The sequence below is a fragment of the Austrofundulus limnaeus genome, unplaced genomic scaffold (assembly GCF_001266775.1).
Source record: "Austrofundulus limnaeus strain Quisiro unplaced genomic scaffold, Austrofundulus_limnaeus-1.0 Scaffold2597, whole genome shotgun sequence".
In the NCBI taxonomy this organism is placed as follows: Eukaryota; Metazoa; Chordata; class Actinopteri; order Cyprinodontiformes; family Rivulidae; genus Austrofundulus; species Austrofundulus limnaeus.
Window position 1 is genome coordinate 923 of NW_013954999.1, and position 10414 is coordinate 11336.

General features: G+C 41.2%; 1 long non-coding RNA gene across 1 annotated transcript; it reads left to right on the forward strand.

The window, feature by feature from the left end:
• The first annotated feature begins 8288 nt into the window (after positions 1-8288).
• LOC106511216 (uncharacterized) lies at positions 8289-8881 on the forward strand. Its single transcript, XR_001309490.1, has 2 exons — positions 8289-8509; positions 8754-8881. It is a non-coding gene; the product is annotated as an uncharacterized LOC106511216 (long non-coding RNA).
• Positions 8882-10414: the final 1533 nt, after the last annotated feature.

Consider the following 10414-nt stretch of genomic DNA (forward strand, 5'->3'; position numbering starts at 1 on the left):
CACCAGATGAAGCACCTCAGCAGGTTCCTCTGTGGAGGAGCAGCAGCTCTTCTCTGAGTCTTTCCTGGAGAACTGAACATCTCCTTCGACAGACGACAGGACCACATCATCGAACCGGACCCCTTCCTGAAAACTTCTGTCCAGAGCTGACCAGAATCAGGARCTCAGACCCAAAGACAAAAGCCTGAGACAGAAGCAGACGGTCCAGCTCTCCTCCAGAAAGTCCCTAAAACAGAACATTAAGTCTGAGTCAAGCCAAACTTTCTTTATTAACAAGGAACACTGCACCTTTATCCAGTTAATGAAATATTGATTTGGAAATTGTATTGTAAGGCGATAGAAAGTTTTTGAAGTGCTCAGTGCCCTTGCTCAGAGCCAACTTCATCAATTATTATATTTTAATGGTATTATTTGAAACCTCTCTGAAAGCAGAGAGCCCGTTTCCCTGGGCTCTGTCTGTAGAGTCGCTGATTAGTGTAATATTTCAGTGCTGAGGGAACAGCTGCGTGCATTTTATCTTTTTTATAAAAGATGTTGACATCAGACAGAGTTTCATTAGAATGACAACAGTGGGGCTTCGCTGATTTAATGATGTGATTGTCCGTCCTCCATGTCAGCGGCTGAAAGAGAAGTAAAAATAGTGTGTATGTGTGTGTCTGCTGTGAAACCTCATAAATCAAAACTGTAAGGAAAAACAGCACGAGCCTGGATGGAGCCGTCTGTACAGCCCAGATAATAACCGCAGCTAAACGCAGACGTAATTTAGTCTTTTTGCAGAATTTTGGTCCAGCCGCATTGAATCCAACAATAAAATCAGACAGCAGAGAAATATCTGAAGAAATCAGCTGCTGTGTTCAACAGAAATCTGCTTCATTTTCAGGGTTTAGCACAACGCCAGGGTGGGAAGACATCAGCAATGACCTCAGACAAGGTTGCTGCTCAGGATATTCAGAGAGCTGAGAAGAAACCCCCAAAAAATGGGACAAAAATCCTCCACAACCACATGAGACAAAGGCTGTGTCCAAATTCAGGAGCTCCCAAGATGCATTGCGGGCCAACTGGAGATTTTATTTTTTGTTTGTAATTGTTGGGTTGCTGATGACGTATCGATGCCACAAAATGCAGACGGGGTGCAGGAAGTAAACACAGCCCTGTGTGTTTCTGTTGATTCAGCATCAAAATGCCTGAATTCATGTGTTTTGAACCAAAGCAAATCACTTCCTGTCCCCCATCTGGCATTCGAGCGTCATCCGGGTCACATGACTGGACAAAGCAAGAGAAAGGAGTGCAGTTTTAAATAAAAATCTGCRGGTGTAAAAATTGAAAGTTTGAAGTGGAACTCTTAGGCTTTTGTTATTTACACAAACAGGTTTATTACCTCCGCCAAGGGCGAGGTAGTGTTTTCGGTTGCCTGCGTGTGTCTGTCTGTCGTTCTGTCTGTGGACAACATTGCTCAAAAACTTGTGGACGGATTGTCATGACATTTTTACCACATGTGGGTACTGGCTCAAGTAACACACCTTTAAATTTTGGTGAAGTTCCAGATCACGATGCGGATACAGGAATTTTTTTTCTTTTAACACTCTGAGGTYGGCAAAGCTGTGATGCTTTCACAGGGTGTGGGTTTCAAAGTGTCCAGCAGGTGGCACTGTAGTATTGGTATGTCCCTTTGTGACTCTATTACAGGATGTGGGAAATTGGTCTTGGCGGAGGTTTGCACTCTCCGAGTGCTTCTAGTTATTATTATTGTCAAACATCAAACAAGCTCATACGGCGAGCCTGTTAGTGGTCCAAGTTTTACCTCTGGGCTAATTTAGTTCATTTATTTTTGATTTTGCTACTTTCCATCTGTTTTTGTTTCTGTTTAGTGTTGTCACTGTTAGGCAGGATTAAAGGTGGGAATAAAGCTGAAGATTGTTCAATTTTAGCCACTTTCTTCTGGTCTTCACAGTYAACAAAAGATCTGGTTCAAAAAGAAAAAAATTATATAGGTCTTCTGGACGGGTTCTTAAGATATAATTTTTTTCTTTTTGATTTTTTACCTGGATTACTGAGATGCATCAGGACGATCTGGTTCAAACTTCTCAGAGTTCTGCTCCTTAAGGATCACATTTTACCTTTTGTTTTTGGTTAATTTGTTTAAAAGCTTAAATGATTGAATAATTAAAGATGATCTCCTGGTTTGGGTGAATGAGCTGCGGTGGGTTTGTCGAGCTCATCCATCCACCTCTCAAACCAACATCCTGCTTCTTGTTTATATCAGTTTATGTCTTCTCTGTATCTCATTTATGAAATATTGATTTTTATTTAAAGACTCTCCTCAGTGAGAGAGCTGTTTTCTTCAGGCCTGTTGTGCACAGAGGCTGCGATCAGAGGAACGTTTCTCTGCCGAGGGATCAAAAAGCTGCATTTTTTAATTTTTATTTTTAATAAAAAGATTCTGTCATCAAACTGAGTTTTGTGATAACCGTGACAGTGCGCTGTTGCTGATTTAATGATCGGTAATGTTTGTTCTGACTTCAGGAAACAGAGTCAGCAAGGCAACACGATGGACCGGGTCCCTGGTGTCTGAGCCGGGCCAAGGAGCTCCAGAACCACAAACTGGAAATGAAAAATGTTGAATTTATCCATGTGGTAGAATCCATCTGTGCGGTTCTGATAAGTCAGAACCCACTCGCTGCCTGGATGTGGTCACTTTGGTTCATCCAGACTGTGTGTGAATCCAGAAGCTGTTGTCTGGAACCAATCAGAGCCGAGGGTTGATGGATGTGGAGGAGGAGGATGCAGGTATGTTGCTCACAGCTGAATTAGCAGGAGGACATCCGCCCTTTTTACCCACAGTCCATCAGAACCACTTCCCTCCCGTCGACCCAGAATGCACGCCCAGATTATCTTCGCCACCTCTCAATGATTCTGCTCTGCCCATGATTGAAATGCACGATGGCGTTGGGACTCTCGTGATCTGAGGCCGGCCTTTGTTTTGGCTCCACGCTCCGGCGGGCCCTTCRCCGTTTATTAAGCGTTGCAGGAGAGGCTTTAATCAAATTCAGCTCACAGAATTCATTCATCTTCCTGAGCGACACTCAGCATCACTCAGCCAGTAAGCGTCAGCGCTGGAAGAAGATCTGAATGTTTGCTGATGTCTGAAGACTCTGGAGGTCATGTGTGAATTTCTGTTTTTTTAGGAGGTGGGAGGAGTTAAAAAGACTTCACTTCAAGCTGAGAGGTTCTCAGATTAAAATAATCTGTGTGCGAGCTGCATCCTTCATGCACAGGTCTCTGCAGTACATGGAAGGAGTTTCTTAGATATGTGGGCGGAGTTAGGCCTAACTGTGATTGGTGGCATTTTGGAGGGGGCAGAGTTTGTCCCAACAATGATTGGCAGCATTTTGGAGGGGGCGGAGTTTGTCCCAACCACGATTGGTGGCATTTTGGAGGGGGCGGAGTTTGTTTTAACCATGATTGGTGGCATTTTGGAGGGTGCTGAGTTTGTCCCAACAATGATTGGCAGCATTTTGGAGGGGGCGGAGTTTGTCCCAACAATGATTGGTGGCATTTTGGAGGGTGCTGAGTTTTTCCCAACAATGATTGGCAGCATTTTGGAGGGGGGCGGAGTTTGTCCCAACCTTGATTGGTGGCATTTTGGAGGGGGCGGAGTTTGTTCTAACCATGATTGGCAGCATTTCGGAGGGGGCAGAGTTTGTCCTAACCATGATTGGTGGAGTTTTGGATGGGGCGGAGTTTGTCCTACATGTGACTGGCAGCATTTTGGAGAGGGCGGAGTTTTTCCTAACCATGAGTTTTTCCTAACCATGATTTGGTTAGGAATATAATTTGGAATACAGATGGAAGTTGTTGGCTGTGGGTGGAGTTTGGCAAAACCATGGTTGGTCGGGTTGACTTGTCTTGTGTAACAGGGTAAAAGATGAAGTAATAAGTAAGAAAAATTATGTAAATATAGTTTATAGACTTCAAATTTCATGTGGCTAGCATCTTCTGTGTTTCTCGTCCMTCCAGCTGCCAGCGTTTATCCAAACAAATCATCATGGCTTCTTTAAACCCCACCCAAAATAGTCCATCTGACCAACTCTAATAAAATCCTCCCACAAAACTCAAACAGACCAATCATGTCTTTCCTAAACTCTGCCCACACATCAAGAAACTCCCATTTAGTGACTGCAGAGACCCCCCAGGTGTCCCCCACCTCTCACACAGACTGCTGGAGTTAGGCTCCACCTCTCTGTGACGCAGCAAAGAGAAGCAGGTAAAGGAAAYGGATGGATGGTTTTATTTACTCCACCAGCCCAGATGATAAATGCAGCCTTTCTCACTAAACAACAACAATTTGTTTGATTATTTTCTTCATTTATCCTCGGCTTTAATCCGAGCTGAAAGAATTAGCTGCCGACGCCTGTCCCCAGCGCACGGCATTGGGGTTTTTTTTATTTGAGGGCTYGGCTGGAAGGATCTAATCCTCTGGATGTACACAAGGACGCGATGCAGGAGCAGATGCTGCTCTGGTTTTCATTAATCATCACATCTCCTCTGTTCTTAAACCACGGAGCAAATAGACCCCCTCGTCCCTCACAGAAACCAGGGTTCACCGAAGGCCCACATGACAAAACGGCCTCTAATTTAATGATAACTATCACCTGTTCTCCTCGTGTGGCGCCACACTCTGGATGTTTTGTGAGTAATTGGTCTGTGCCTTTTGCTTGATTACTTTGATTGCCACATTTTTCACTGTCCCCTCTCTGGTGATTGCCGTGGCACTACAGGTGCTGGRTTTCATTAATTACGGCCCTAATTGGTTTGGAAATGTTTTCATGCCAGTTTGTTTTGGGGTGGGGGTGTGGGGAGGTTGTGGGTTGTTGAAACCACGCAGAGTAATCCGCGCGTACTCGAAAAAGATAAATGAATCTCATTTTGTCAGCAGATTGTGGCGAAAACTCCAGGAGGCGGCGAAATCGGAGGACAACAAGCTGCTGGGTCCGCTGACGTGAAGTCCGCCCAGATGTCCTCTGAGATGGGTTTGATGTACGATCGTAAAGTTAAAAAACAAAACTGCAACGTAGAGAGGAGGAAAAACTTTGCTTGGTTTCAAACTTTGGGTTCAGACAGCAGAATTAGTGTTTGTGAGTAAACCCTGTGCATTTTATTGTTATTCACTGTTTTTACTAAATGTTAAATGTTATGTTCAAATATTAAATTCTAAATCTAAATGTAAAAGTTAAATCTKAAATGTTGTGACTAAATGTTACATTTAAGAATTTCAGAATTTCGGAATTGAACGCATACTTTGCCATTGTTGTGTGTGACTTGTTATGATGTCATCATCCTGTGACAAAAACAAATGCTAACAATGCTAACGCTGCTGAAGATGGTATTTAAATTTAAATTCAAAATGTGTTCATTGAAAACAACATGGGTGGGTGGGACCTGTGGTCTGGAAGTTTGAAGTGCAGCTAAGACAACACCTAAGCAGAATTAGCAGAGTTAGCAGAGTCAGCAGCCTTTGCAGTAATAGCAGTGTTAGCAGTGCTAGCAGCATTAGCAGAACTATCAGAGTTAGCAGCATTAGCAGAATTAGCAGCATTAGCAGTGTTAGCAGCATTAATGTTTGCTTTTGTCTCAGAATGATGATGTCATAAAAAGAGCTGCACAAAGGCTGCATTCCATTCTGAAATACTTAAATGCAAATTTTAACATTTAGCTGCAACATTTATGTTTACACATTTAGACTTGACATTTAACATTTAAACTTAAATACAAACTTAATATTTAGTATAAAAATAGCTGAAAAAGAACAGTGAGCTAATAGGGTTTTACACTCAGAAAGTGAACTAAACTATGAAAATTTGTTTGTGACATTTTAAAACATTTTATTTTACWCTTTGTGCCCCGTGGGTTAAGTTTAGGTGGGGAAAGTGGTCAAAACACAAATATGTGCCCATATCTTTCAAAACGTAATCTGAAGGGAACAGAAGACTCACCTCAACCTTGAAAACCTAATTTAGCTTGTATTCCACTGCCTAAAGTTGTTTTTTTGTTGTTTAAATTGTGAAAATAGAACCCTTCWCTCCATAAAAAGCTCTGGAAAGACCTGAAATGTAAAAAAAATGTCATTTTAAAACCAGGAAATGGAATAAAGAAGCTAAATATTTCCTTTTTAAAGACCTTGAGTGTGATAACCTGCTGAGATTGTTTTCCGTTTCGCCTCAGAGACTCCGGTTTACGGCCGTCGCTTTACTCTGTGTTTAACTTTAAATGTAATAAACTGATGAGGTGTCATGTTGGCCCCAGAGCTGAGACACATTTTATTATCAGACTCTCAGCACAAACAGCTCACAGTCACTCAGCTCCTSAAGGTCTGCTCAGGTGTGAGGGGGTGTCATTCCAGTTTGCAGAGAAAAAGAAAAGCTTTGATCACAGACAGCGAGAAGGTGACACAGGTAATATATTCAGGAGGGTAGTTTGTGGACGGAGACAGACACCTCTGAGGACAGGGACGCTGAGGGGAACAGAATCAGAGCTCGGGACGAGGGGCTGCCAGGTCTGATGATGAGAGCTCCACCTAAAGAGGAGGAGGCGGGCTCTCTGTCCGTCAATCCGTTACAGTTTCAGACAACTGTATCTTTTACATAGAAAGTCTAAAATACACCAACTTGGTATGAGTCATCCATGTTGCATACCTGACCATACCATGTGGTCAAATGAAAGAAAGCCCTGTCCCCTGACAACAGGAAGTGCCCTTGTTTTTGCTTGGAAAGCTCCATCTCTGACCCTCTGGACCTCATCAGCAACAAACTGTGTCAGAACCCCGTCTGCTCACCTTAGACCTCTGATGATTCCAACAAAACTGCTAACACAGCAACAGCTGGCGTTGAGTTTTATCTTGTTAGCTTCAGGAAATAAAAGAAGCATTTTCTTTGATGTACTTTATTTCCATGCAACCCTTTTTAATCCAGCCATGGACCACTGAGAGGAGTCCCCCGACTCAGACATCAGTGGGTCCTCTCTGGTCTGGAACACCTTGGGATCCACCAGAAGGGGCTGAAGATGAGGTCTGGGTTTCATCCTGGACCTGATGCCTTGACTCGACTACAGATAAGATGAAGAATTTATTATTTAAAGTCCAAAAACCCTAAAAACCAAACAGGAAACTGGAGTTTCTTAATAAAACTTAAATATATACTTCAAAATAAGAGTCTTGACCGAAGTACGTCCCCAGTTTCTGTTGAAAGACGTTTTTAATCATCTTTCCTATTTTTCATTTATAAAGAAGTTTAAAATGAAACTAAAGATCAGAGTGGACGTATTAAACTTCACTCTTTGCAGGATTCAGTTTCAGTTTGGTGAACCAGGATTATTTTTACATGTCAGTGACTATTTTTCATGTTTCATGCTCCACAAGCAGCTCATTTGTAAAGCTCACTCATGTGAATAACCCGTTCATAATATCCTGACTAATATGCATGAAGCACTGAAATGAGCCTAAGTGCTCTTTCCAAAAAAATTAAAACAATAAAAAAAAGACATCACTTGAACTTGTCAGAGTTTGTCTTCTGGTGAAGCAGGAAGCCATGTTGAGTTCTGGACCGGATTAGTTGGCGGGGTGACCTCAGGACACCGAGGAGACAATCAAGAAGGAGGAGGAAGAGGCTCATAAACTCACAGCTTCTCCAAGATCAGTTAAAGGACGAGTGTTTCCTCGGAGCTGGTCTAAATGTCACATCCTGGAGGATCGTTACACAGAACCATCAGGGGAGTTCATAACTTCTTCTGTGTTATGGGTTTGTTCAGAGCCGCTTTTATCTGTTTCCCATCAAACAAGAATTTAATTTTACAGCTGAGAAAAAAAATAGTCCTGAATAACTGAAACGTGCAGAGAGGGCAGCAGAAATCTTAGACTGCAGTTTCTTCTGTTGTAAAATGCATTACTGTCATTAGAAATTTATTAAATAAATAAATAAATAAATAAATAAATAAATAAATAAATAAATAAATAAATAAATAAATCAGCTGTAGCCCAAATAAACTGAGCTAAATAAGACAGTTTGCGTGTAAAATAGGTATTTTTTACTCTATTAATTGTGTTAAAATATGGTTATTGACAAGGTAATATGGTTAAATGCTATATTAAAACTAATAAAAGTATCACAATGGTTTTACTGTGTTAAAAACAGTTCATTTTTATACTAAAATAAATAATTAAAGAAGGCTTATTAGAAGTCTGTTGTTTTGCTGACTCACAACCTAACTTCTGGCTGGAGACATGTCCATCTTGCTCTGCGCGTGTTTCTATTGGCTGTCAGATCTTTAAGGGGCGGGACTGMAGTTAGCGTGTGGTTGACGTACAGAGAAACTTCCAGAAGTGATTGCGGTGATCTGAAGAGCAGCTGTATTGATTGCGGTGATTGGAATAGCAGCTGCGTTAGCCTAAATCAGTCCAGTGCTGTGTTGATAGTTGATATCAACGAAGTAAAAGAATTTGAGGTTAATCTACAAGGTAAGTAACTTTGTATAAATGTTTTGTACTACTTAAAACTGATGTAGTGTGTTACAATTAAGAATTTAAGTGTAATTAGCGCATTAGCATGCTAGCGAACTTTAGCATTTGACTTGTTAGCCTCATATTTCAGGTTTTTAAAGTTGCTAATGTTATAGATAAACTCCCACAGACTCGACATAAGAAGTAAATGTGCTTTTATAAATGAAATTAAAGAGAATAAAAGAATTATTAATGTATGCAGTGGATCAGGACAGTGAGAAGATGTTTCGCCTGGAGGACGTCTTTATTCGACCTTTGCTGCCATCTTTGACCTTCATGGATGCAGACTGAGACGTTTTCCCTCCACATCTGACCAAAGCATCACCTTTATTCCCTGTTGCTGCTGAACCGTGAGTAAACCAAACTCGCTGTAAGAATGTGTTTTAGTGGCTTTGACCAATTCTGCTCCCAGTTCCTTTAAATGATTGGGTTTTAAAAGAAGGTTTTAGTTAATTTAGTATAGAAAACTGGACTTTAAATGTTGTGAAAAGAAGGAACATGAACTGACGACGTGTAAAAAGTTGTGTAGAATTTTTAGACATTTGTCTAATTCTTGTTCAAACGTTTGTTACTAAAATTTCATCAAAAAATTTAGCTACTTAAGTCATTCTTGTGTAAATGTTAGAGATTAGGGTGTGTTTATATGTTTTTAAAGAAAAATAAATTTTAAAGAAACTCCATTTACATATTAATTCAGATAAAAGATGATAAATTCTAAATGTTTCTCCTGTTTACAAAGTAATACATTCATTTAATACCAGAACTAAGGGTCCATCCATAGTATGCTACAACAACATTTAATGCTTAGTTAATATTTTACCTACTTGGAACAGGTACTGTACAAATATTAAAAAGTTCCTTAGGAAAATATGACCCGTTCAAGTCCCGGAGATTCTGAGGTGAGCTTTGAGTCAAAGTTAGAATTTGTGTTCATCTCAAACTGGTTTCTGTCGAACATTATCCTGCTGAAAGACTCTGCAGCTCTTTAGCTGCTCCCCTGACCAACAATAAGGTAAGAATGTCCTGTTTTAGATAACAATAAAATCTCTCTCCTCAATAAGAGCAAATATCTTTAAAGATCAAAGGACAGAGTCAAACAGTAAAAGCCTGATATTTTGCTTTTAATGTCTGATGTTTTTCTTTACGTTCTGGCCTTTCTTTATGTTCAAGCATCATTATCTTGTTTCCATCAGAGAGGGACTTTGTGTCTTTGTGTCGAGTCATTATCTGCACGCCTGGCTTTGTGTTTACTGCTGCCTGCAGCCATTAGAGGTGTTCACCATTCAAACACACTAACCGTCCCCTCAGCGAGTAAAAAACATTCTGCAGAGCTGCTTTTTATGTCTCCTGATTCAAGACTCCAGTTTTCAGACCGTCAGGCTGTAACGCACCAGCACCCATTGATTTCTGGGGTGTGTGTGTTGTGGGGGGGTGAAGCTTCAACGACACCTGGAGTCTCAGCCGTGGACTCTGCTGGTCTCCTGTCTGTCACGAGCTGTTGGACAAGAGTCGGACAGTGACGGCCTTTAATTACCTTCAGGGTTTCCATTTTTCAGCTGCTGATGCACTGATACGACAATCCGGCCCCCCTCCATGTCCTGACAGAGTCAGAGGAGGGAAAGCTCCTCCTCCTCACTATTTCAGGACTTTTCTTCCAGAGAAGCTCCTCAGAATGAGGCCACCGAACGAGGAAGATGAAGAGCTAATAGAGAAATGACATCTTCTACAAAAGTGCTGACATGTTGAGCATGTTGCTAAAGATGTTGAATCTGACTTGTTAAAGCTAAAAGTAGTCAAACAAGAGCTGAAAGTAGTCAAACAAGAGCTGAAAGTAGTCAAACAAGAGCTGAAAGTAGTCAAACA